Here is a 27,775-nt window from a genome sequence, read left to right as displayed (position 1 = left end):
GCATCCAGGCACCTATAGATCTGGCCAGGAACAGCTTGTGCAAAGAGAAAAGTGAGCAAGTTACAATATTTTCATAATGGTCCCTTCTCCACCTGGCAGTTTATGAGAGGTTTCATAAACCTATTTACTTCAGGTTTTTATTCAAATACAGTGGTACATTAGCAAGCTGTCGCAGTACTTAAAGGTATGTCTCAGCTGCATATAAAGGAAGTGCACATAATTACCATTTGTTTCTTTATGGTATTTTCATTACAAGAAAGTAGCACAAACTGTGGACTCTGTTGCAGAAAACAATATACTGGTTAGTCAGTATATTGTTCAATATACTTCTCAATATACTGGTTAGTCAGAAATACCTTGTAATTCCTCTCTCTTGATGGGATCATTAAGGATTTTGGGGTATGTTTTTCTTTCCTATTGAAGACATCTGGTCCTCCTTAACAGCTGAAAGCTCATGGTCTTTAGATTAAGTACATTAATTTTTATCCCCCAAACTTGTCAACAGATGCACAGGCTGATTTGACCATCATGTCTAGGTTACGCTTGTAGCCAGCTTTCCACAGGCTCAGAGTGACTTTGGGTTTGTCGCTTTACTTTCCCCTCTCTCATGCACAGACTCATGTTGTCTGGGCTTCTTTTCACTCATGTTGTGTCAGTCTGCTCTGTTGGCAATATAGCCTGCTTTGTTTAATGTGTTTGTACAGAAAAAACAAGGTCATCATCGTGGTTAAAATTCCTCAAAACTAGCATGATACCAATAAACAAGCAAATTGCTGTGTATTGCTCCAAGGGAAGCTAATTGACAAGCACTCTGCATTCGATTTCTGATGCTTCCCCAAACAAGGTTAAGTTGCTTTGTTTTGCCTTCTTTTTGTTGTTTTTAAACAAGAACAACAAAACCTAACAAGCTGTAATTGTGTATTAGTGGAGTTTTCTGCAGTCTCCCTTTCACCAAGTTGAAGGGTAAGGGCATGAAGAGTGGTAGGTGCATCCTACCAGCCAGGAGAGAGAGCTCGTGTTGCTGATGTGCTGCTGCCCCAGTCCCAGGGAGACAAAGGGCTCAGTCTTTTGATAAAAGTGGATGGAAAGCCACTTTCACACAAATATTCTGAGCTGAAAAAAAAAAAAAAAAAAGAAGTTCTGAGACTGGGAGTGAAATGATAAAAGGTCTGAGGTCTGAACCTTCTAGTAGTCATAAAGAAAAGCAGCTAAAGGCAGCCAGCCAAGAGGAAATAGTAAAAAGGACACTGATTGTCATGCAAATAGCTGTATTTTTGCAATGTACCTCACATGAAGAAAAATTCTTATGGGTTTTAAGACATTATAATTTAGGGAAAACACTGTAAAGTTTCCTATTAATTTCTGTCTTTAAAATACTTATTAAAAAAAACAGGGAATAGTCACTGTGCAAATTGAATCTTCATTGCTACTTCTGAGCTTGTGGGTCATCATTTCTCAGTGAAAGCCAGTAAAGGAGGAAACAGCTGACTGAATTTATGGAAGATTGATGTTCTAGTGCAGTATCTGCTACAAGCTCTTTGGTACCCAGAAGCAGACTTGAACTTCAAGCTGCCTAAAGAATGAATGCAGGATACTGGGGTAGTAGAGCTCCTTCTGTCTGCTGCATTGATCCAGAATCTGCGTGGAGGAAAATGAAATTTATTAGGCTGCTCCTATATGGGATATGCTGCTTGCAGCCCATATAAATCAGTCTTGTTCACATGAAGCACAATAAATATCGTGAATAATTGCCAAAGTTATTGCACTGATTTCTGCTGTTCTTGCATAATAAGCTGCAACATCCTGAGATGAAAGCATAAAAAACAGAGAAACAAGCTCTGCTTAAGCTATCAAGCCCATGAACAGGGTGATTAAATTTTCAATGAGAATGCACTATCCAGTTACCTTGATTTGCACTAAAAAAATACACTCTAGCTGCACAGTTGTAATTCTTTGTGGCTTTCCCTTCAAATGCACCTCTCTGTGGGCACAGCGAGTTAATAAACTATAAAGCAAAAGCTTAATTACAGGAAAAAACTATAAGTTGGCTATGATTGGGAGGTTTATACACTTCATTCACAGTGTCATCCAATGTACTATTGGTCATACAGCCCTACCTCCCACATAAATTCAGTCACATTTGCAGAATGAGCAATGTCACAGAGACATAGGGTGGTGACCATCCACGGCTACACACAGTCACCTGGTTTATCTTCATTCCCAGCCAAACCCCAATCTGTTTCCAGTTTTGGTCATTGTAAATTGATGCTGGAGGTGCCCATTCTCTTGTCAATAGGCATCTATTTGATCCATAGCAGTATTACTGTGATCATGACTCTCTACATCTGTAGATGGGGAAAATTGAATATACCCAGTGCAATTCCCATAAATAACAGTAAATGCTCATTTTTGCTGTTTTGTTTTTTATGGTTTTGGAAGTGCCTTGCTTCCTCTATTCACCAGCATTTTGAACATGGCAAGAAGGGAACATGCCTAGGGCAGTGGTGGAGTCACTATCCCTGAAGGGGTTTAAAAGGCATTTAGATGAGGTTCTTAGGGACATCGTTTAGTGCTAGAGTTAGGTTATGGTTGGACTCTATGATCCTGAGGGTCTCTTCCATCCGAAATGATTCTATCCTAAGTGACTCTCTCAGCAAGACATAGTCAATGAAAGACAATGAATCTATGATTCCATTAGTATTTCTAAGCCTGAAAGCCTTTGCTAAATAGAATCATAGAACAGTTTAGGTCAGAAGGGACCTCCAAAGCTCATCCAGTCCAACCCCTGCCATGAGCAGGGACATCTTCACCCAGACCAGGTTGCTCAGAGCCCCATCCAGCCTGGCCTGGGATGTCTCCAGGGATGGGGCATCCACCACCTCTCTGGGCAACCTGGGTCATGTTTCCTCATGTCTATCTTGAATCTCCCCTCAGTAGTTTAAAACCAGCACCCCTTGTCCTATCACAACAGACCCTGCTAAAAAAATCTGTCCCCATCTGTCTTATTGGTCCCTTTTAAGTATGGAAAGGCCACAATAAGGTCTCTCTGGAGCCTTCTCCAGGCTGAACAACCCTACCTCTCTCAGCCTGTCCTCACAGCACAGGTGTCCCAGTCCTCTGATCATCTTTGTGGCCTCCTCTGGACCTTCTCCAACAGGTATGAGGATAAAGCAAGAACTTAAATTATTATTATTTAATCACCTCTAGCTATACTTTTAAGGTTTACACAGTGATTCAGCAGAAGTGTTCCCATTCTCCTAAGAAATACTTAAAACATTTGCTTGGTGTGCAGGTAAGTGACCTTCAGGACTCATCTGAAAACAAGGCAAGACACAAAAGCTAAGCCACAGCAGTGGGGAGCTGACAAGCTGCGAGTGTACATGCTTAAACAAGTTTCATTTATTAAAAGAAAAATATAAGCTTCTTTTCTGTGACATGTACTGCACAGACAGAGTCCTGTGATTACATGGTGCGCCAGCATACCCTAATCTCCACCAGCAAAAGGAAATAGGTCAGCAGAACAATTAGGACCAAAGCGGTGTGTGGCCTCCTCAGCTTGAATTCCTTGGGGAACACCTGCAGATCACTTGAGCTTCAGGCACAGACAATACAGGCTGTTGTCACAGTATAAAGAAAGGTAGATCTGAGATAATCCCTAACAAAACTTCAAGCAAGTACCTGTCACTTTGCTGCATTTTATTGACGGTGACATTCTTGACTATTGCTCACAAAACAACTTGCTCTGTTTTTCATTACTACCTATAACCACGGGCCGTGAAACATAAGGGCAGACTTATGGAGGTATTTATTTGGTCTTCATCTCAGATGAAGTAACAAATATTTGAATTCTGTTACAGTCCTGCTTTTAATGCTGAAAGGAAATAGTGTATATAGTTTCTAATAGACAGGGAGGAAGCCTCTGGATTTTCATGTGTTGTACACATGACAGTTGAGAAAACACAGCAAGGCACAGGAGTGCAAATATAGAGCAATGGCATGAAAGCAGCAAATAATGAGAAGGAGCAAGCTAGCAGGCAGACAAAAAGCAGAATGTGCCGTAGCTAAAGACTAGTTAAGATATGATAATTTGAGTGTTGATGATCTGTTAATTTAAAAAAAAAAAAGTCTGCATATGGCAAAAGCTGATGAGAAAAGGGGAAAAGGAAATTTTAAGAGTTCTATTTAAACATCTTTTTGTAATTTTGCTTTATTTTAATCATATATATAAACCTCCTATTTTGAAATGCAAAACCTACTGATATGGTGTTTAGGATAACTGAAGGTCCTTATCCCTGATAGCCTTAAGATAAGGAGAACAACTATATTTAGTTGGACCTACTAAGCAAATAGCCAGGAAGAAATGTTGATGCCTTGTAGACTGCTTCTTTTGCTTAAGGGAAAATACTAACTATTTTAGTGACTTCTCTTACACCAAAAGGGTTCATGGTTGCTCTCAAATGGATCTTCATATAGAAGCACTGAGTTGATTGAGGTTGATGAGGATGCTAGCTGCCTGTCAGTCAGGCTTAAACAAAAACAAAACAAAACATTGTGCTCCTACAATGGATAGGACAGATTAAACAAGAACAGCTGTTCACCAAGGTACAACCTGATAAGGCCTTTGTATATCATGAGTCAGGTCTTGGTGGGTTATGAGCTTCTAATCACACCGGAAGAGCAAACCCAATTTTTATTCTCTGAACTAGTTTCTGATTCAGGGGGCTAAAAATCATGCTTATAAAAGGTTCAGCTGAGAGGTGACTCAGCATGGAGAAGAAGGACACACCCCGTTCAGGTTGATGACTGTGGCTTGCAGAAAAGCATCAGTCAGGCCCTGAAGACTGGATCTGCACAGAAGAGGCAGATAGTTGGGGTTAGCACCTGCCCTGCTGATGTATTGCTGTTAGAGACAAATTAAAATGTTATGAAATACAGAGGAGGAAAAGAAGGCTATGTCTGAAATAATAATGCAATTAAATGATGTGTGAGTGGAGAAGCGAGATCCTCAGAGTAAATGGAGACCAACCAGAAATTTCCCTTAGAAGCTGTCCCTTCGGGATGTCTTTACACCCCCCAAAGGCAAAGTGGAGTCCAATGGCTTAATTATTTTTTATGAACTGGATGCAAACCACTACCAACCCTATTTGACCTGGCACTTTCATTTCTCATGTTTAAGCAGACAATACATCAGAATTGTTTGTGGTTTTGTTGTGGTTTTGTTTGTTTGGGTTTTTTTGTCCTGCCAATACCTCAAATTCCTTGGCCATGAAAGGCAAGAGAAACATTTGCTGCTACCCAGAAAGTCTTCCCTACCTTGCAGAATTAGTCCCTCTGTTAATTGCTACAAGGCAGAAGGTTGCAGAAGTTAACTACTCATGCTGTCTCGGTCTGTGTAATCAGGAAAAGGTCATATTACAGCTGAAATAAGATGTCCTTCTCATAAGGGCAGCAAATTTCAGACTAAGATTAAATTGTTGATCCAGGCGCAGATTTGTCACAGAGGGCAAATCAATTAAAATTTCTGTTACCCATAAGTAAATGGGATAATTATTTGTTCTCCAGACCTCTTTGTATTTGCCAATTAACCCACATTTATTTAGATTGCAAGTTCTCAAAGAGAATGTCTGTGCTTAGATTGCACACATCCGTGATAGGGCCTTAATGTCATTTGGGATCAAAACATAATAACGCTTGTAGTATGTGCCAGACAGCAGCAGAAAATTTAAAGAAAATAAATGTCCTCAGCTATTCCACATTTTATTTACAAGAGCCAAAGAACAAAATTTAAGATAATGATGGGAAAAAGCAAGCCTATTGAACATAACCAGAAACAAAGGTAATGTTCTACTCATGACTGATGTTAATGCTCTAGATTATGATTGTAACTATAACCAACAGTACATGAAAAGAACACAAACCAATTAATTTTTAATCTGTTTCCTTTTAAACTGTTAAACTATTTTATAAAACCAGATCTCATCATTGAATTAGATCAGGAAAAGGCTAATGACAATATAAAAGAAATACACAGTCCCCACTTTGGGTTCAATCATCTGACATCATCTGAGCAGCAAACACCTGGAAATGTGTTTAAGAAGAATGTCACAAAACTACTGAGCTTAGTACAGAAAGGAAAGTCTTTCACTGCAGATCCAGATTCTGTATCAAAGCTGAAAGAAGGTAAATTCAAAGTTACAAATTGACCTAATTAATTTTATAATTAACCTTGATAATTGAAAGGAAAAAGGATGACCTTCACTGAGTTTGTTCAGTGTTTAGTTTCAGACTATAAGCAAATTCATTCCTGCTAATAAGGCCACTACTCCCAAATGTTGGTGGGATAAAGTAGAAATTAATTAGCACATGCAAATGAAGACTACTACTGTACCGTAGTTCCTAATTTATTCTTTCAAAACATAGAGCTATTTTTGTATTAAATTTTGAGGATACTATCTCTTGGTCATGTACAAACATTAGACTTCTATGAGAAAGCCTATCTAAATAAACAAGCTTTCTAGCAAGAACATCAGTATTTACTTAGACTACATCTTTAAAAGAAACAATTCCCTAACTCTTTTGGTGAATGATCCTAGTTGGAGTAAATTTTGCAGTACTTATTTCTTTCAGGTTTATGTCATCTCCCCTCAAGTTAAAAAAAAAAAAAAAAAAAAAAAAAAGACAATTCATTTGATTTAGGATTGAGTAAAATAACAGGATTTCATTAAGTCTACAGAAAAATTATCTTCTGCCTCTGCATACAAGTCACTGCCTGTGACCTACCTACAACCTATTTTAAAATATCTTATTTTCCAGTGCTGTCAGCTGGAGTGACTTCCTGAGAAGACTTTGGAGAATGAGTCTTGTGCTGGAAAGCAGGATGGTGTCTCACATAGGTTGCCCACTAGCTTCTGGAGATGGAGGCAGTCATCCCTATCTCACTGCCATTTGACACTTTTCAGGTTAGGGGGCAAAGAAAACCTTCTCGCCTGCTCTAACAATGCTACCACACTTCTCAAAAACTTGACTGAGAGGTTTGTAAAACATGTCATCACAGTGCTTTGAATCAGCAAGTGGCAGAGTGGTCCTGAAATGGGATGGAGGAGATTATTTTACTGAGGAAGGGGCAGGAAAGTGGTGTGTTCCCCCTAACTGCATCTGACCTGTGGGGTTTCTAAGGGAATATTCAATGCAGGATCCCACTGGTATAAGAGTAGCAGAATAACCATAATACTTGCCCATATCCAAAACATTTTAGCTTGAAACTAATAACTGTTTTTTAAAACTCAGTTTGAGAGGAATAAAGCTGGGGAGAAGAGTGGAAACAGAGCACTGGAAATTCTCCAAATTCACATACTTATAATTAAAAAAAAAAAAAAAATTTCATTGGATTGCAGTGTAATGCCTCTTGCCTGTGTTAGAATAGAATTACAGTCCTAGGATAAAAGAGCAGTGACAAAGCATTGTAAGTCTGCTAAAAGTGGGTGAAACTTTCTGTGCTTTATACTTTAATTTTAAACTGACAGAACTGGATTGCAAATGTGGAGTGTTCAGATCTGGGTGAAGAAAGTCCAGCTTGGGCAGAAACTGCCAGAAACATGCAAGTCTGCAGTAGGAATGACCTGCTAACCTCTGCTGACCCACATGCAGATATATCCATCAGCTGATTTTCATTCACATATGTGCACTTCAGATGTCACTTCCCAAAATTCTTTCTTAAAAAAACCTGAAGATTCCTCAGTGAAAGGAAGCACCATGCTCAGGGAACCAGGGGAGGGATATGGTTTTGCCCTGATTTCCTCTCTCTCCAACAGGCATCGGGTAGGAGAACAGGAGAGTTTATAGGTGATCAGCCAAAAAAAGAAGGTAATATAAAAAAAAAAATAAAATCTGCAACTTGCCCTGACTTGCCTGTCTCACAGTAAATCAGTGGAGGCAGCAAACACAGTCCCCACTGTGAGACTAGCACTTTTCTAATGATTATCCAAGGCTATCGCCTTCTGAAGTAAAAAAAGCTCTTGTGCTCCCAACACCTTAATAAAATATTTAAAGTTGTATAGCTGATTTGTCCTCGTTCCTTGAAAGCCATTCAAGTATATAACATGGATGCCTATGTTTTTATGCATCAAGGATAGTCTTATGCACCAGAATTGATCCTGAAATAGAACAAGAAAGAAAATGAGTGTTTTGCTTTGGGGATTTATTGGGGCAGACATAGGTAGTACGTAACAGTGGCCACTAGTATTTTTACATTCCTGCGTCCAAATAACAAGAAAAACAGGCAAAATCCCCTCACTGCACTCAGCTCTCCTGCTCTGTAATTCACAGTTAGTGTGGGACAATCTAGGGCAGTTAATTATTTCGGCTTTTGTTATTACTGAAGCATTGTTAGGACACACTTTGAATGCTCTGAAAAATGAGAGGCAACTCTTGGTGCTGAAGATCCTCTTGGCACCCTCGGTTTCAGTACAGTGGGAATTCTGTGGCCAATGCTGTAAAGCCCCAGAAGTTTTTGAACCAAACACCATCTGCCAATTTGTGTTTATCTGTCTCTCCAGGCTTACTGCCACCTGTAGTATTTTGAGAACCCCTGGCCTTCAGGAGCATACTTGTCTATCGCCCTGCCACAGCACGCAACAGAGAGCTGCAACTCCAGCCACTTGTACCAGACAGTCACACTATTTCCATGAGGTACCAACTTGGCAGTTACAGGGACAGAGTCACCAAGAGCTGCGATGGATGCACTGGGGGCAAGGGGAAGCTATGAGGCTATTCAAGGTGTTATTTAAGGAGAAGTCAAGTCTTCAGAAATGTGAATAAGAATTAACAAATGGCTGCAGATTGTCTGCCAAAGCTGCAGCTTACTGTATTAAAAAGTAGAAGAAGTTTGAGATGTGAACTTCCTATATTTATCTGTATCCATAAATATAGTTTCATATATACAATAGCACTCCTGGCTGCATCACACCTGCTCAAGGCATGCAAGAACACAAGAAATCAGAAGGCCTAGTCAGAGCAAGCAGTAGATCAGAGTCCCTAACTGGAAAATCAAGCTCATATTGTATTTTATTTTGCACTAACTCTATTTAGTCACTTTATAATATCTGTAATTGCTACTGATTTTTATTATGGTTATTTTAAATAATATTAATTGTAAAGCACTTGTACAATCCAACTCTGGTTCTTGGCATAACAGTGTAACAGAAGAGTTACAGTTCTGTTCAGGCCTCTTGTGCAAAACCAGACAGTGATAACTGCATATCCAGTGTCTAAATAGTTATCAACAGCATACAGTCTCACCGTTATTTATTCTACCATGCTATTCATCAAGTCATTTGTTTCTAATTATTGAGCCAAAAACTGTGGAATATGTTTCATACAACATTAGGGGTACTCTATTTGATTTACCAAAGGTGGGAACAGTTGTTACTTGAAACACACAATACTCTATTCGTTGGCTTACCTGAAATGCAGAGAGCAGCTTCAGCAGCTTCAGCTTTCACTTTAAACTGGCTGAGATAGGGGAAGCTGGTACTTTACTGGTTTAAATCCTTCTGAGACCACAAAGCTGGTAGCTTGTGTACTCAGCTGAATTGTCTTCACTCATCTCAGTGTCATTCAGCTGGGTAAAGTTCTCTCAGCTAGTAATACCCAGGGAGTTGGAAGTTAGGTTTTATTCTTAGATTGCATAATAATGTTTTGGCTTTCTGCAACAATGAATTTCATACAAAGACCTCAGAGTCTCCAAACAACCTTTTAGGTAGATAAATACAACTGTATCTATAAAGTAGAGGCTCAGAGGGATTTGCTCAACACACCGGGAGAACTTGCCCATGATCACATAGAATGTATTTTATCATTACGATGGGCAGCTGGAATAGAGCACCTTTACAGGCACACATAAACCAGGGAGGTTTTACTATTTCCTGGGAGTGTAACCAAACACATTCTGTATGTCTTTTTCTTTTGCACCTTGCGTACTGATTACAATAGCCACACTCAGAATTCATTACACTTCCTTTAATTCTCTAATACAAGGGATCACAGGCAAGAGCTGTATCACATCTGGTAGTACTGTGTCAAGAACCTGTGCAATTTTCTTGGTTAGACTACTCAGGGAATTATCTTGGCTTGTGTTATAGAAATTTAGAATTATCCTCTAGCTTCTTTTAAAATACTTTAAAATGATCTACCTACAGCTGAACAGCTGGGTCCCAATGTGACTGCCAGTTTCAATGAAGCATCTCTTCAACAGCCTGCAGTGTATATTTCTGGTATCACTACACCCAGCTTTACTGAAGCAAATGCAATGTTTTAAAGACATATGTCTGTTCATCACCGAAAGCTCACGTAATGAGAAAAATGAAAGTACAGTTTGTTCTACCGCCTGCACAACAGCAATATCTGTCCTACAAAGAGTCCGGAGACCTGTTCTCTGCTTCAGTTTAGAGTATATTTTAGCTCTTCCTTTGTTACCTTTAGAAGAAAAGAAGCTAAAACTTCATGACCTGATCATCAGAAGTAGTAAGAAATTTCCCAAGTTGCTAAAAGCTGTCCTTTGAAAACTGAATTCCTGTTCCTTTCTATGACTCCTTCACAAAACTATTTGCAAGCCTGCTCACTTGTATGTTGCATTGCTTTATTTCTACCAGTGTATTCATTTTTTATCAGTTATTCTCTAAAAAAAAGTATGATGGCCCAGCCTCACTGAATATTGAGTTTTCCTGCTGTAGAAATAAATTTGATTTTATCATTTATTTGTTGTGAAACTCAAAGAAAAAAAAAAAAAAAGAGTTCACAGACCTCCTGGGATCTAAGCCTCATGTCTTTTATAAGGACACAGCTCCAGGCTGTATTATAGAACAAAGAAGAGCCCCACATCACCCACATGTGCAATCAATACTGGCCAAAATTCTGACCACTTCTGGTGGGAATGGTGAGAAGCAAATGAGGAGGGCTGCTCCCCAGTTTGGACCACCTGCACCAGAAGTACTGCAGGAGACTCTGCTTGAGAGAAACCCTGTAAAAGAGAGAGGAGCATCTCTTGCAGATCTGGACATGCATGTCCACCCTCCCAGCTGCAAACCTACGTGCCAGCACAGGCATTTCTCATCACCCACCATCATACAGTGTAGATGTGTCCTGGGACTCGCAGGAGCTTTCTGAACCACAGGACGCTGCTCTGGAGCCTTTCTTTTCTATACTTCTTTCCTTGGGCTGCCAGCGAACATCCCACCCCTCTCTTAAGTAATGTGGGTTCACCACCCTGCAGAGCATATCTGCTCAGAGCTACTTGGGAGATTGGCTTACAGTAAGGAATAGCTACAACACTGCTATGAACACACCGGTCAGCCTATGAGGCTTCTTTTTTTTCCTGTAGATAAAGGTACTCAGGACCTGAGGGAGGCAAAAAATTCCCGGGTCTTGCCTTCCAGAAACGTGTTTCCAAATGAATTTTTTACATGATGGTTTTTATTTTACTGTCTCAGTCTAGCAAGGAGGTAACTTGGCTGATTGTGCTCTGTTCTTGCTGACATGGACTCGTGACATTGTTATTGATTTCTGTGGTTAGAGGGATTATCTCTGAGGGAGCCAATTACTTCGGCATTCATCTGAGGGCTTGCTGCAGAAGTGGGTATGACTTCCAAGTTTGAAATTATGCTGATCAATGCCTTAAAATAATGTTACAGAAATTATTTGATGTCACTAGTTAATTAACAGTTGGAAATGATTGGATAATCAGAACTAATGAAAATGGGAAGCCAACTCTTTTATGAATCACACAAGAGTGAGAAGTAAATGTTGAATGTTAAAGTTATCATTTAACTGTCCAGTTTTGACTGCATACAGAAACATAATATGCAAATCTTCTATAAATACCCATGTAAAAGAGAAGGAAAACTGAGAACCAGAATGCCAACTGGTCAAAAAGCAACTTTGTATGAGAAACTAATTTTACTCATTTTACTTTCCCACAAATCACCCCAGTGAGGGAAACGGTACAGATCTTGAGTAAGTCTGCATTTGGGACTTGGTATATTCCAGAAGACAGTATAACTGTGTCTTACTGGGTCTGATTTATTTGTGCAATTTATTTGTGAGTTAAAATTCCCTGCTAGACTTGTTGCTTCATTGAGAACTGACTAGACTACAGAACTGCATCCTTGTGTTGACATTGAAATGACAAAAAATACATAAATCTATTACTATCATCTCTTGACTATTTAACAAAAATCCCCAGAGCATTTGCTAACATATTTTCTTTTAATAAGACACTTTGTTAAGTGAGAAAAACTGGATGAAGCAGCAGGAGATGAATGGAGGGACATGACAACTTTTAGAAAATAGTTACACCAAGATTCCATTTTTAATAAATAAACCATGAATCATCTATAGTGGGTATATCTGCACAAATATTGATACATATTCAACTATATATCATAGGAATTGACTTGAGGTGAAAAGATATAAATCATCATTTATGGAAAGCCCAAGAAGGAATTACTTCCTGTTATGTAAAACTCATCTCAAGAGCAAAGAAATGCCATTAGAAAACAGCACAAGATTTCCTCTTCTGTACATACACAAATATTCACTCATTTTTCTCCCTTTACTTGACATTTACTTTGTTCAGATCCATGATATGGCCCTTCCTTGTTGGAGAAGGGGGGCGTGAACCAAAGAAGGTAACAGTTTAAGTTCTTTATCTGTCATTCTTATAGACTTTCCATTTCCAGTCAGGGTTTATATTTACATGAAAATGAAATGTCCAGCAACCTCAGCACAGTACTAGTGGTCCTAAATCCTTCAAAGTAGTTATTTTGTCAATTCTCTTCCTTTTGTACAAACAGAGGGAACATCAGCCCTGGGAGTGAGTCTCTCCTTTGTCTGCAGATTGGCCCTTTATTGCTAAACACATCTGTCCCTAGTTGAGAAACCATACAATAGTCCTGGAAAACAAAAATTCTCCATCCTCTGAAGGCAGCCTTACACCTATGAGTGTAAACCATACCTCAGCTTATTATCTCTCCTAACAGCAACAACTTACACTCGGAGAGTTGCGAGGTGCAAGAGCTGAAGATGACCAACAGGTAGCAAGGTATGTGTGGGGCCATGCAGCAAAAAGGAAAAGCTGCCCCAAATTTCTCCATATAATTTCACACACACTTAGATACACCACACATCCCTCCCATCAGTCCCTGCATGGCGCTCATGGTTCTCATAACATGCTGTTCCAGAATGGCAGACTTTCCAGTACTTGCTGAATTGGTATTTTAAACATCAATTTAAACACCTGCAAAGGTATTTAGAACAAAATTTAAATTTCTATTTTAATATAAATGCAATTTTATGATACATTAAAAGACAGCAGCAGTGTCTTTAGAAGCAGTATACATGGATAAGCGGTGGAGTCTTAAATGAGATTACATGCTTATGCATCTTATAGCAACTACTAAAACCGTAATGGAGGTACAGTTACATAGATAATGTTTAGAAACGAAGGTCAGAATGTAGATAACATATATAAGGATAACAGGAAGATCAGAAAAATCATATCCAATTTTCTCCCAGCTAATGCACAAAAGTGGATGTTGCATATGGAGGCAGGGGGGCCACAAGAAGAGAAACCCAAACCCTGCAGTTCTAGTGCTCAGGCAGAACAAGGACCAGTGATCCATTCCTCCCAGGAGAAGAAAATCTGCTGGCAGCTCCATGGAGCAGAGCCCTCTGACCAGGAAAGGAACAGGGGAAGGGCTGGTGGAAGCCACAGCTCTCTAGCCATCAGCTCCAGTCCCTGTTCAGCCTTTCCGGCCCCTCCCTGCACTGAGGGGGCAAAGCACCAGGCTGTGTTCTTGCCATTCCCCTACCCGCACCTTATTTTGTATAAAAATTAACTGATGGAAGTTCAGGCTCATTGGCAGTGTCTGGATTTCCTCCTAGAGAGCTGCTAACGTCATGTTAGCATCTCTCTTTACTTACAGACACAGAAAAATATACGCGCACCCCTCCAACCCAACATACCACTTAGCATTAGGCAACACTATTTCTCCAAGGCGACATGTTCCTGCAGGGCTTGAAAAGGGGGAGAAAATTTCCCCCAGACTGCAAGGACTGTCCCCTTTTTCATTGTCTTTCACAGCACATGTGAGCAGAAGTCTCTGGTTAAAAGCATACTTTTAGCATACCTATAAAAGAAAAACCTTCCAGGAATGGTGATTATTGACTTGCCATTTAAAAGAAAATGGAGAACAACTGAAGCGAGATAGGAGAAATATTGTGGATCAAAGCGACATCAGATACAATTCACTGCAGAGGCTGGAGGCTATGCCAAAGCATCAGCAACAGAGGAGAGAACTTTTCAGTGTGAGCCCTAGCAAAATATTATTTTTTAAAAAGATCTAAAAGTGAATAGGCAGAAAGCTGATGTAAAAACCTGATTCACTAAGGGCATGGGCTCAGAAACAGCAATTTGGTTTATATTCTTGCCCTTTCCCGCTCACAAAGAGCAGGGAACATACCCACATAATAACTGGTAACAGAGCTCATAAAAATGAACATGGGAATCCTCAGTTTTGGAGGAATTGTTTCAGAAAATTGGAAGCCCTGACTTAAAGGCTTACAGCTGTCAAGGTGCCTTTTTCACTTGCAGGCGGGTCTCTCCAAGCCAGCAAATGAGAGAATATTCGGTTCTCGCTCTGAGCAGCACCTCCATCTCCTCTGGGTCTCCTGGAGCTCCCACACTTGGATAAGCTGCTTTGCAGCGTCTCCCTGTTGTCTTTTGGCATCTCAGACACCTACAGGATGGTGGGTTATATCTATCCCATAATATTTTGTATCAACACCTTAACAAATCTCTCTGATATCCATGGCATAATACAATTCTGAGGTGCTTCAGAGGCCTTTTCAGACACATATCCAGACAAGGCAGGGCCACTGCTGCTCCCTCTGTGCCCACATGACCTGGCTTCCTCCCTGGCTTCCTCCCCTGGTGTGCATGGGATGTGCCCGACCCATTGGGTTTCAGCAAAGATGCTATTTTCTCCTTTGGTAACATGTTTTCCAAGATCATAGAATCATAGAATAGTCTGGGCTGGAAGGGACCTTCAAAGGTCATCCAGTCCAACCGCTGCCATGAGCAGGGACGTCTTCACCTAGATCATGTTGCTCAGATCCCTGTCCAGCCTGGCCTTGAATGTTTCCAGGGATGGGTCATGTCAGAGACATCTGGAAATACTGTTGTATATTATAGGAAAACATATCATCAGTCTTTTTGCTCTTTCAAGAGCGAAAAAGAATAATGTTAAAATTTCACGCAGGAGTCACATGACTCTCAGCAGTGTTCCTTCCCCATCTCATTACAAAAGCTGTTTGATAATCAGTAACTCAAAGACTGATAAATGGTCAATTGGAAATAAAGTTGTTTCTTAGAAAAGGAGCTGGTGCCAAACTAAATGCTTCTGAGCTTCCTGATCATTAGAAATGAGACTTGCCTACATTCTTATTTTACTTGCAACCTTCATCATCATACTAGGTAGATCCAAGGCAGCCTGAACTCTGTAGGACTTAAAATCTGAATCCAAATAGCTCAGCTTCTGCCTATCTCTGTTTCTTGTGCATTTGAAGTCATCAGCGTTTGAGATAATTTTTAATAGCAGAGCCACAATGAAGCATCAGAGTTGGCCTCTGCAGGAAAGCAGAATGGATCTGACTATGGCTGGTAGATATTAGCAGAAGTGCTAATGAAAGACTATCACAGCCCCCATCATCTGCTGGGACAGATAAAACAAACCAATTGGCACAAAAAGTTGGGGAGGGAGGAAAAAGTAACAGTAATAAAACTATTAAAAACTAAGCAGAAGTATAAGAATAATGCTTATGCATGCATACACATAAGAAGACTGACAATAGCATATTTAATCCATTTGTTAAAAGCTTTGGGGAGGTCAGCACAGGTCACAGAGCAGAGATTCAGTGAGCACAGAGTGGAGAAGAAAAGCTGTAGAAAAGGGAAACAAAAAAGTCATGTGAAAAGAGGGGTTTTGAGAGGAATTCTAAAAAGAGCTGGCAAAGATAAGAGAACTATTGCAACCTGACTTCATTTTTTATTAATGTAGAGCAAAAAGTGTAATGAGGATATGCGAGAGATTACAACAAACACATTGCAGGGGCACCTAGGAGAGAGAAAATCCCTGAATCACTTGCCAAGTAGATAAGGAGGCTTTGATATAAAAATAGCAATGAATATCAGCTACACATGTTCAGTACCTTTGTTCCTCTACCAAAGAAAAGCCCCTGAAGTGGGGGCTGGTATTTCCAGCTTCATGTCTGATAACAGATCTGCCTCGAAATGAGAGCTCAGATGCTGGGGCACAGCTCGCTGTACAGGATTTTGCCCAGATTCCCAGCCTTTATTTTAATACCCTGTACTTCTGCCCACTGCAAAATAATATAAAACCCTATCGAAAGCAAAAGTCAAAAAGAAACTCAAGTCAGATGTTCATGGTTGACTGAGAAGATGAGGAAGTGCAGGAATGTCTCCACCAGCCCCGTGGTCTCTGCACCAGGTGATCTCCCTGCACCCCCACCCTGAAGAAGTTTAATTTTCTCTGTTATTATGAGAGGGGATTGTGTCTGTGGAACCCCTCCTGCAGCTCCATTGTCCCAGCAGAAGTTGACAATAAGCTACTGCTGTGTCCAACACAACAGAGCTGAGCTTTGAGATCACGTGTAATATGGTACTAAAGTTTTCATCAGGCGTTTTCAAAACTTTCACTCTAATATCTCAATATATTCCCCAGAGCATAAGACAAGAATTTTCAGGGCAAATAGAATTAATGAGGCTAGGTAACATTTGCATCTTTCAGTATTCCTGTGAGAAGATATGTTTATGTTTGGCAATCTGAATATTACAAAGAAAACATTCATTTTTACCATGTTGCTTCAGCTGGGCTTGGGGTAGAGACTACCAAAACTGTGTGCTTTGCTCACTGTAACTAATACTCCAGCTAGAAAAGAACTTTGTGTGTTCCAGATTTCTTCATTTTGTGCACTTTTAAAATATATATTTACACACATGTGCCAGCATATTTCACAGGCCTTTTGATGTTTCATTATCTCTGTATGTGGGTGGTTTGGTTCCAGCTATAGTTTGAAGTGTGAATTTGCCTCTCAGTTTTCCTATGTGAAGGTTAAAAATACAGTCATGAAACAGCCCCCACACATTTTTTTTCCTGGGTTCCAAAAGCAGAAATCTCAAACAAGGCATTTTTCTTTAAACATCTGCATTAAAAATAAATAAATAAACAAACCAAATAAATAACAATCAGCTGTTAAATAAGCATAAAGAGCTTCAAGGCCCACTGTCCCTAGGTGTTTCTCTATATCACTGAAACATTAGCCATAACACCCACCCTGTTAAAAATCTCTCAGGAGCAACAGGCATAGCAGCAAAAGGAATCACAACAGGTTAGAGATTAACTTGACACCTGCCGCTTCCAGCCTGATGTGTGCTGCTGGTGCTTTGCATCTTATTGTGACTCATATGGAAATGAGGAGATAGATCCCAAACAGAGCTTTACTTTAAAAATCAAACATGAAATCATCTGTTTATTAAATGAGTATTTCCACCTGAAATACTGAAAACATTTCAAAGTGTTAGTTATGAGGGGTTTTTTTTGTTCTTTATTTAGCTTTCTTGAGAATTTCCATCTGACACACTGAGAACCTATTAAAGTGTTAGCTACAAGATAATTTTTTTGTTCTTTATTTGGCATTCCTGCAGAGCAGGACAGCATTTTCCCAGTTCTGCTGGTCCATCAGTCCATAGCAGCACTAAACACAACAATGTGGCTCCTGAGAATTCATCTGTCTGGAGGATTTTTGAAATCGTATCAGCTGTGCTGCCCACACCAGTGAAGAGAGGAGGAGGCAGCATGTTATTTATTTTGTTCTCTTTGTCTGAAAAACTTAAGAGGGTTCTCTAGATTTTTCTATGAAAAATAACGTTTAAAAGTAATCCCAGAGCTCTCAAGCTTTAGTGCTGTCACAAAGACTAGAAAGGGCTCAAGGGAGCTCACTGACTTTTTAAATTAATGCCTTTCAAAAAGATGAATAGTTGCTTAAGGGTCTTCCCAGGAAACCAGGTAGGAGTGGCAGGATGGGGCTGTGCCCAGGAGGGGTAGCACCGGGGCAGCTGGGCAGTGCTGGCTCCCAGCAGCCCAACAAAACCTTGCTGCTGGGGCAGAGCAGCTGTAAATGATTATTTCTGTGCAACAAAATGCAGCAGGAAGAAAAGTGGGGTTTGCTTCATGAAGTTTTCTCCCCACAATGATCTCAAGGCACTTTGTGCTACATATAAGTCCTTCATTACTGCAGTAAACTTGTGAAGAAGCTGAGCCTCTCATTGGAGCAGTCAGATATTGAGAGAAAGAAATCAAAAAGGAGATTTTATTTTTTTCCCCAGTTTGAGTTTGAGGATCTTAAGGCACTGCTTTTTAAGCTTAACAAGAATAGGCAAAGTAATTTTCAGGTTGCAGGCACTTCTTTTAATGATGCCAGCAGGTTAGAGCTGAAGCAGTAGCTGCAAAGGAGTGGCTGTCCAGGACCCGATCTCATGCTGTTGTTGCACCTTCCCCAGGAGGCAGCCGCTCAGCACAAAAAAATGGGTGCAATACTGATGGTGATAAGGTGGAGTTCCTTTTTAATCCATGCTCGCCAATGGTAATAGGATTCTTAATCCACCCAGTGCAACAATGACAGGAGCTAATTTGATCTGTGAGTTGTTCATCCCTTTCTTCCTTTGGACTCATTTTGCTTTGTGAATGTTCTTAACCCTCTCCCTGGATACGGCCTTTCTTTTCCAGTTTTGTGACCCCTTTTCCTTTGCTTACCCCTGACTTTCAATTCCCTTTTGCCACTGCTCCATGCCAGTTTACTAACACCTTATTTCTCTTTCTCCTTCTCTCCCTTCTCTTTCAGCCCAATACAAGCTATGGTTTTCCAGCTAAGCTGAAATATAGGGTGTCTTTTCATTTGTGAGAGATATGAAATATTAAAACCAACATTTTCTCACTTTGCTCTCAGTAAGATCTTAAAGGAGGTGTTGCAAGGATTATTTTTCCTCTACTTACTGGCAAACAAAGATAAAATTGTAGCTTTCAAGTAGGTCATTTAATCTTAGAACATTTAATTGTGAGGTTGCCAGCCGTGATTTGATTTCCCATCTTCTTTTGTTCCAAGGTTACAAACCTTCCAATTCATTTATATTTATAAACAATGTTCCCACTATATTACATGCATGGATTATTAGGAACACCTCCCAGTAGAGTACTGTCAACTTTTTTGTACATAATTAATTAAAAGCCTCAAAGTTACCTTTTATCAAACTTTCACAGAGGTTTAGCATATCAGAAATCTCAAAATGAAAGAACTCTATTTAGACCAAAGGGCTATCCAGCTTACCCAAGTAAGGAAACACTTTTTATTTCATGGGATTAAAAAAAAAAAAAATAAAGCCAAAGTGGAAATCACCTAGTGCAGAATGTGCTTGCACTGATAACAGAATTATATTTCACAGTAAAGGGAGCCAAAACTTGGCTCTTATTAACAGTCCAGTTCTGACAAAATAAGTCAAAGGAGAAAACTACTTGCCCAAAACTATGATCTTACCTGCAAAAGAATTGATTTGGGAGTAATAACTGACCTCTAATGCTAACTGACCTCAACTGCTTATAAATCATCTGTGAGAGGGGGAAAAGGGCTGGAAATGCAAAGCTCTGCCTATATGCATGGCAGCTGCTTTTTACAGTAGTTCCTCAAAAGCAAGTTTAACCTTTCAGCTTCAACTTAACTTGCAAAACTTTGGATCGGAGGCCAGGTCAACCTCACACAGTCTCCCCACATGCAGGAGTCCACACATTATCATCCTAATTTTGTACTTGCCATGTGCAGCATATGTGAGCAGGTCTGGGATGGCCCCACAGCACCAGTGGTAAGCTGGCTAATAGGAGAAACACACATTTCTCCTTGCATGTCTTAAAATATTTTTTTTTTTGTTTTTTGCATGTTTCCTTGTCATCCTAACACATTCTAGATCTGTGACCTCTCTGCCAGGAGAGGTACCACAGTGCACACTATTTATAGGCAGTAAATGTTCCTTTGATTCAGATCATCACTGGTACATAAATGCAAAACACTCAACAGCATGTTGCAATGTTTAGCATTTTACTGGGACTTGTGGGGCAGGGCTTGTTGCCTGTAAGAGCATTATTACTTTGCATAAATTTTGCTATGAAAGTTAAAATATTTAGGAATCCTGAAGGACTTATTCCCCTTCTTTCCCTTTCCCCAACTAACCCTTGAAGCCACGCTCTACTGTAGGCAGCAGTTCAATGTGCACAGGAGATACATCTCATGATTCCACTAGTGGACTGGACCTTTTCACAGAGGTGGATTATCTGGAATACAACCACTGGTTATGTTCTCACCATTCACTTTGATGGCCAAGAGATAACGTAGGCTCTATAATATCAGACAAGGAAATCTTTGAGCCACACTGCCAGCTCTTATTTTTAACAGCAGATTGAAACCATTTCCCATGATCAACAACTTTGTTTCTCAAATGTATAAAAGGCAGCTTTTGAATGTGGCTATCTGCCAAGGAGTTTTCCTTCTCCTGGCAGGTCACTGCTGGTGTAGCAGCACTTTAACTGAACAGTTTCTCTCTAGAGAAAGTCATATATTTAGTGTCTTAAATGCTAGGTTATATGTCAGATTTAATTTGAAATCTGAGATGCTGTAATTCAGAAGAAACTCCTGGCAAAGTGTTCATGATTAAACAAGAGGACATTTGTTTTAAGAGTTCTCTCCTACTTGACACTAATTATATTTAATTAGCAATGGTTTACCTAAAAAAAAAAAAAGTAAAAGCTAACAGACTTTCTCTAATGTTCCCTGTGGTAGTAAATGACAAAAAAGTTAAAGATCATAATGGAGTCTTTACTCTTGTCTGCCCTTTTACCAGTGCCCAGAGCACCACTATACCATCTATAGCAAAGCAAAAAAAAATCCCCTTCCCAGAGACTCAAACTGGAATTTTCAAGTTATAAGGTAAGAATGCAAATATTACACCTTGAAGCATCCTAAATAAGTAATTTACTACACTAACCTTGAACACAATGGTGCATTTTATATCGCATTTATTCTAAGATGTCTGTACTTTTCTTCTACGCGCATAAGCCAAAATCCATGTGACTGTTTTTAGAGAAAAAAAGATTAGCTTCTAGGAAGACTAGGTTGTTTTACTTCAGTGAATCAGATCACCATATTTTATGCTTTCCCAGTATACATATCTACATCTAAGGTCCTCATCCTGGACTTCATTTATATTCAGTGGAGATCTAGTAAATGAACCTAGAGCACAAGCAATCTTAAAATAGATGTTTACATTTGCTCAGATATATCATATCCTGACTTCTACCAATTGATAACAAGTAGATATCCAATGCCAACAGAGAGATCCTTGGGTAACTGCTTCAGATGCAGACAGAAATACTAAATATGACCCCAAGTCCATCTTACAGCTCTATATACCTGTCAGGCATTGAACTTCGGACTCAGAAGTTTATAGATATAAAAAGTAATCATTTTCCTTTTCTTTGAATAGATACAAAGGGAGGCTAGTGGAAGGTCCAACAGTGGCCCAAATTGGCTACCTGTTAGTGATCTGTAGTCTTTAACGGAAGGGGTGAAAATTTTCTGTCTGTGTAAGTAGCAAAGTAATTTGAAAAGGCTTGGACATTGCCAACTTCCTTAATCCTTTTCATAAAGCACTGAGACTGTATGAAAGGTGGTAAAAAGGACTTCAAGACTTCTAGTTGAAAGCACAGGACACCCCCTGCTGTCTTCTCATGTGTAATATATTGCAGAAATTCCATAAACTCATTTTCTTAAAGAAAAAATTCATAGCCATTAGTGTCTTTTGGGACACCTTAAAATTGCCCTGCTTTACTCAGTTTAATTATTTATTTGGAGAACAATTACTTTATATGTCAGATCCATTATCATGGAAGTTGTAAATGATCCTGAAACCAACATGAAAACTGTCTTCTTGAGATCAGTAACCTTAGCACTGCAGACACTATTTTAATTGTTGCCTCATTGCAGAATCTGTACAGAATAAGAATGCAATGTGAATCTCAGACTGTCCTGAGATTTAGTTTAGAAGAGCTAACAAAACCTACAGATACCAAGGAGTGAAGGATTTCCCAAAATAATATATACCTCAGCAGCAGCAAAATAGGTAAAAGAAATAGAATTAATGGAGACTCAGTATAAAAAGTGAATATATTATGATAGAATGTAATTGCTAAACCTAGAGTCAATGAATTCGATATATCTCCATGAAAACCTAATCCTCTCTATCATACATCTGTGTGCAAAGTAGATGCCTTCCAAGACCAAAACTGAGCATGCTTCTATTCATTAAGGGTAGAATTTATTACATTTATTAAATATTCAGTTGATTTCCTGATAAGTTTGCACACATCTGCCTAGTCCTGTTGAACATCAACCTTGCCCCTACCTCAGAAGGACACCAAACCTTTTCACTAAACATTTTGTTTCCATCATGCTCTTTCACAACACTCATCTCCTGTCACTCAGCAGGAGACCATGTAAGCAGGGTCAGACCAAAGGTCTGTCCAACCCAATAACCTATCTCTAGTAGTGGCTGGAGGGGAAAGGGGAATGCTGAAGGAGCCAGGGGAAAGCTGAAGACCACAGCACAATGTCAGACACCTCCCCAGCAGTCCCTTGGCTACCATTCATCCGCAGCCAGGGACTTCTGGAGCTGTGTGGGCTTTCTTTGCTCTTAGTCACATCTGCTGGACATCCCCTCCCAGTCTTCCCCTTGATCCATGGAAACCTTCAGCTTTCAGTATGACTTATAGCCCAGGATGTTACACAAAGACCAGTCCTGTCCTGCATCTCTGCACAGAAGTCAGCAGTAATCATGTTCTGTCTATGCAGATGTTCCAGTTGTGCCTATTTAACCATTAGTCTTAATTTCTAATTCTGTACTGCTCTTCCTTGTCATATCTTCTATATATAGCATATTTGCACTCACATTTATGCTTTATTGTTGTTTAGTTTTGTATTTCAACACTTATGAACGACTGTTAACACCTGGAAGACTAATTCAGAATTGCTATTGAAAGTAGTCAGGTTGCAACACATGAAAATGTTTTGTTCCATGACATAAAATCAGTCTGGCCATATCCCTTTACCAGGAAAATCAACACTGTAACCATCTCATTATTGTTCATCAACAGAAATGTTCTATAACATGGCTAATAAGAGGAATATTGTTAGGTACAGAATAAGGGGTTTACTTTTGTTACTCAGTAAAAAGCCTACTATCTGTCTTCACCTGTGTAAGGTTCACTCCCACACCTACCCTGTGTATCACCAGTTCATTTTGGCAGATTTAAATGTTTAAGGCCAAGTTTTGTGTTATTTCTACCAGAAGCCAACTTTCTAATTTCTGAACATATAAAATGTTGTTGTTTTTTTTCAACTATCTCTCAAGGCTTACTATATTGGATTTGAAACCACCTCTGCTTCTCATTTACTATACACCACTTTTTTTTAATTGCAACCAAAATACCATCTGTGCTGAAATTTGTCACATGAGGTTTTTGCTTTGGATATCAACTATTTCTATAAAACACGACTTAAAAATCAATTAGTCATTCTGGACATAAAGATAAACTAAACAAACAGTTATATATATCTTCCTACATCTTTTTCATTTAGTTTTTATGGTATTTTGAGAAGCACCAGATTTGCCTGACAAATAGTTGTCTATTTAATGACAACAAAAATTCTGTAACAGCAGTCGAAGAAAAAGATAAAGGAGGAAAATATATCACACTGTTGTTCATCATTCTGAATTATGGAAAACATTCTGAAGCTCAGACTGGTGACTAAGAGAACTCAGATCTCCTCCCATCTGCTTGCGAGGCTGGTGGCAACCAGGGGGTGATGGCTGTGAGGATCCCCTGCCGTTCAGCAGGGTGGGTGTCAGTCCATGGAGGCAGAGACACAGACCCCAGCCTGGAGAAACTCCTGCTGGAGGGGTGGGAACTTGAAGTTAGACACAGCTGAGCCAAGGAAGACAATGAATTTGGAAGGTAACTCAGTATTTGCAGCTGTATTCAGGCAGGAATACAAACTACAGAGGATAAATACAAGCTTTTTAAAAAAAAAAAAAAATCAAATTAGAGATTGTCTTCTCCCTCTGCCCACATCCTAAATGTTCAAAAATTGTATAATAAGTTAGAATCCCAGGCACAACAGGTCTGACTTTAAAAAGCAGAAACTTTTTTAAAAGGCATTGGCCATCTTTGTCACTGAACACCTTTACGAGTCTGAGGCTTTGAGGGACACCAGCATTACACATCTGAACTCCTACAGCTGCAATGGCTACAGACCTCACTGGAATTAAAATGTTTTTTTCTACACTTGTGTTATTGTTCTTCTCCACATAGTGGACTTTTAATATCACACAATGCCTTGACCCAGACTCCCAGGGAACACAGATAAAGCCAGATAGCTATTCCATGTCTGTGGGCTTCTCTAACCTTCACTGGGCTGCAAAACTAGCCAAGGACTGCTCCTCCCTGCACCACTCCCAAAAGCACCTCCATGTCTCCTTCTCTGGAGACATTCAAAACCCACCCAGAGGCATTCCTGTGCCATCTGCTCTGGTGACCCTCCAGAAGTCCCTTCCAACCTCAGCCATTCTGCGATCTCCATGTTAATATTTACTCTGTGTTGGTACCTGCAGCATGCTAGATGCTGCCTATATGTAAGATGCGGGGTTTTGGGTTCTGTGCTCATGATCAGGTTAATCTCATTTAAGTATGGGTTCTACTAAGAAAGAAACTCCATCCTGCCATTTCCTGCCCAATCTGTAGAACAGACACAGTGATAATGGAGAAAGCTGAATCATAGAAGCAGTCTGGTTGAAAAACTGACCTGACAAAGTTACCAAATAGTTTTCAGCATTGGCTCCATGACATGGTTCCCCACACAGTCCTTCAACCATTAATGGCAGCACAAAGAAGAGATCAGGGATACAGAGCCATCCCTTCAGTCCGCACTTAGACTCCAATTGTGGTCATGGAAACACAGATAAATTCCCTGAGGCTATTTGACAGCCCTGCAAGTCAGGACTGTTTTTTCTGCCATGCTTGGAGCCCAAGCTTTTTTGAAAGAAGACCCAAATATGGGATGGGAAAATACAGATGTTATAGTTTGCCCTTTTGTGCTTGGTCATTCAGATCATTACAAACCCTTCAGGGCAGGATTCACCCATCTTCTGGCCTCTACAGAAAGGGCCTTACTTGGCTTTTCAAATAAACCTGCTGGGCAATAGAAAAACCATAGAGGGAGAGGACAGTGCTACTGTCATTTCCAACAGAGGCCCAGATAAAGCTTGCTCTTGTTACATAAGTTATTTAATAATGAATAATTGCATTTTGCACAAATGAGAGCCTTATTGACCCTTGAGGGGGTTATACATAATGAATCTAGAAACACACCTATTAGCAACCATAACGGATCTTTCGTGACTAAATCAGCTTAATCTCAGTGCCCCTTGACAGCAAGCTTACATAGCCTGTAGGTCACATGCATGCTATTTTATCTCCTTTCTCCCTGTGTACTTGCAGTGTAGACCGCTGATATGAATTTTACAGGATTGCAGACCTTGGGGCATACCACTAAGAAATGAGGGATTTGGAAAGTAAAAGAACAAGACTTGTCATTAGAGTACAACATTTTACATTCACTTTTTAAAGTCTTTGCAATTGCAAACAATTGCCTTGAGAAAGCAGAGTCCCAAACAAAGCCAGCTCTGTAGTCCTGCTTTTACTTAATGCTGGGCAAACAAAGATGTAATTTTAAGCAACTTGACAGTGTTCAATAAAACAATCTCAAAAGGCTATGGTTTTTTTTCCTACTACTGTTGGGAAACAGTTTTTCTGAGAACACTTCAGATTGCCTAGTATGGACATGAAAAACAGGAGAACAGAGTGGTGACAGTGATCCTCCTCAGGGTCTTTCCCAGCACCTGTTTGTAAACCACTAGAAAGCTTAATGAAAGCAGACTCCAGCCTCAACCAGGTCCACCCAACAATGTCCCCCCCAGGTAGCAGCTGTACATACTGTAGATCTTTCATGCATATAGATATAGATTTGTAATTCAGGACCAAAGCAAATTAACAGAGATCTCTTAGCATCAGTGCAATGATACCAATTTACACATCAAGGTTATATTTTCTGGTGACTTTTCGCTGTATCCCATACATAAATTAAGATTGAAAGTTCTTGCAGATACTCTAAGCTTTGGCCTTCCTTTCAGACTAATATGATGCTCTCCTTTGAAAAATTATTCAATAATTCAATACTAACTCAATAAATAGTTTAGTAAATCTTTTGCATGAGAAACCTCAGCAAGTGGCATCTATTCACAAAAGCAGCACAGGGCAACCTAATCACATCTTTAATTTGCTTCTGCTACTGAGCGGGTCGGCTTGTGCCTGTGCTTTTCAGTTACAGTAGCTTTGATTATACTTTTCTCTCTTTAAAAAAAGTCTGCATCTAACAGCATGAAATAGATGTATTTCAAATATGGAAAACTATAAAGAAACAGCAATAATAGGATCTCCTGCTTGCATGTGAGAGAGTGAATGAGAACATAACAAATTCACCTACACTATTATCTATCTGAACAAAGTCTGAATTTCAGCTCCAGTGACCTAGTGCTCACAAAGATCACAAATTGCAAGGCAGAAGAGGTTAAAAGAAAAGGGCTTTAGTCAGTCAGTTATACACTGCTACAACACAACCTGCAGTTGTTATATCTCCAAAATTGGTTTTAAGACAAATAAGCCTTCCCCTCATGTTGTTTTACAGTTCACAAAACACAGCTCATGATAATTCACACTGTTGCTCAACAGCAGTAAGGGAAATTTCTCTTCATTTAAGATGAAGAACCACCACCAAAACAAGAAAACAAAGAAAATGCCCAAAATACAGACATTAAAAATCGGTGAATATGGCGTAGTCTCACATACAAAAAAGTCCTTTTTAAGGGAGCTGCAGCTTAAGTTCAGCAGAATATAGAAGTATTGATGGGAATATTACAGCAAACTTGATACCAAGAAAAATCAAGATTCTAATATGTGTAGAAAAATATGCTTGGTGAACTAAACTAATAGAAATGTTCCTACTTACAAAATCAGTAATATATCCATGCTTGTTTGCTTTAGTCCATATACACCAAGTCACACCCTGTCTGGGCTGAGCTGCAGGACTCCTAAATGAGGTCCCGGTTTCATAGGAATTTCTAAACCCCAAAATGGACCAAAATCACATTTAGCTTCTTTCTAGGTTGTATAGGCAGAGATCTTACCCCACAGCTTCAAAATTCACAGCTCTCCCTGCCCACAGGTTGTCAGTCCTCCAGCTCATGGAATACCACATAGCCATAAACACTACCAAAATTTAAAAGATATATATCTGCTATGAAGACCAGAGTCTAGATCTCTGCTGCTATCCATATTTAACTTTTCACACCATCTTATTAAGGACCATGTGAGTATATAATGTAATTTAGAAGAGCTTTTCTGCTCATAAAACTATGGCATCTCTAGAGAAGTTAATATTTGTTCTGGAGATCAACAGGTACTATAACTGAAATTAAAGATGACTT

Source organism: Streptopelia decaocto (genome assembly GCF_964273445.1).
Source record: "Streptopelia decaocto genome assembly, chromosome: 6".
Taxonomy (NCBI): Eukaryota; Metazoa; Chordata; class Aves; order Columbiformes; family Columbidae; genus Streptopelia; species Streptopelia decaocto.
This window is presented reverse-complemented; position numbering follows the sequence as displayed.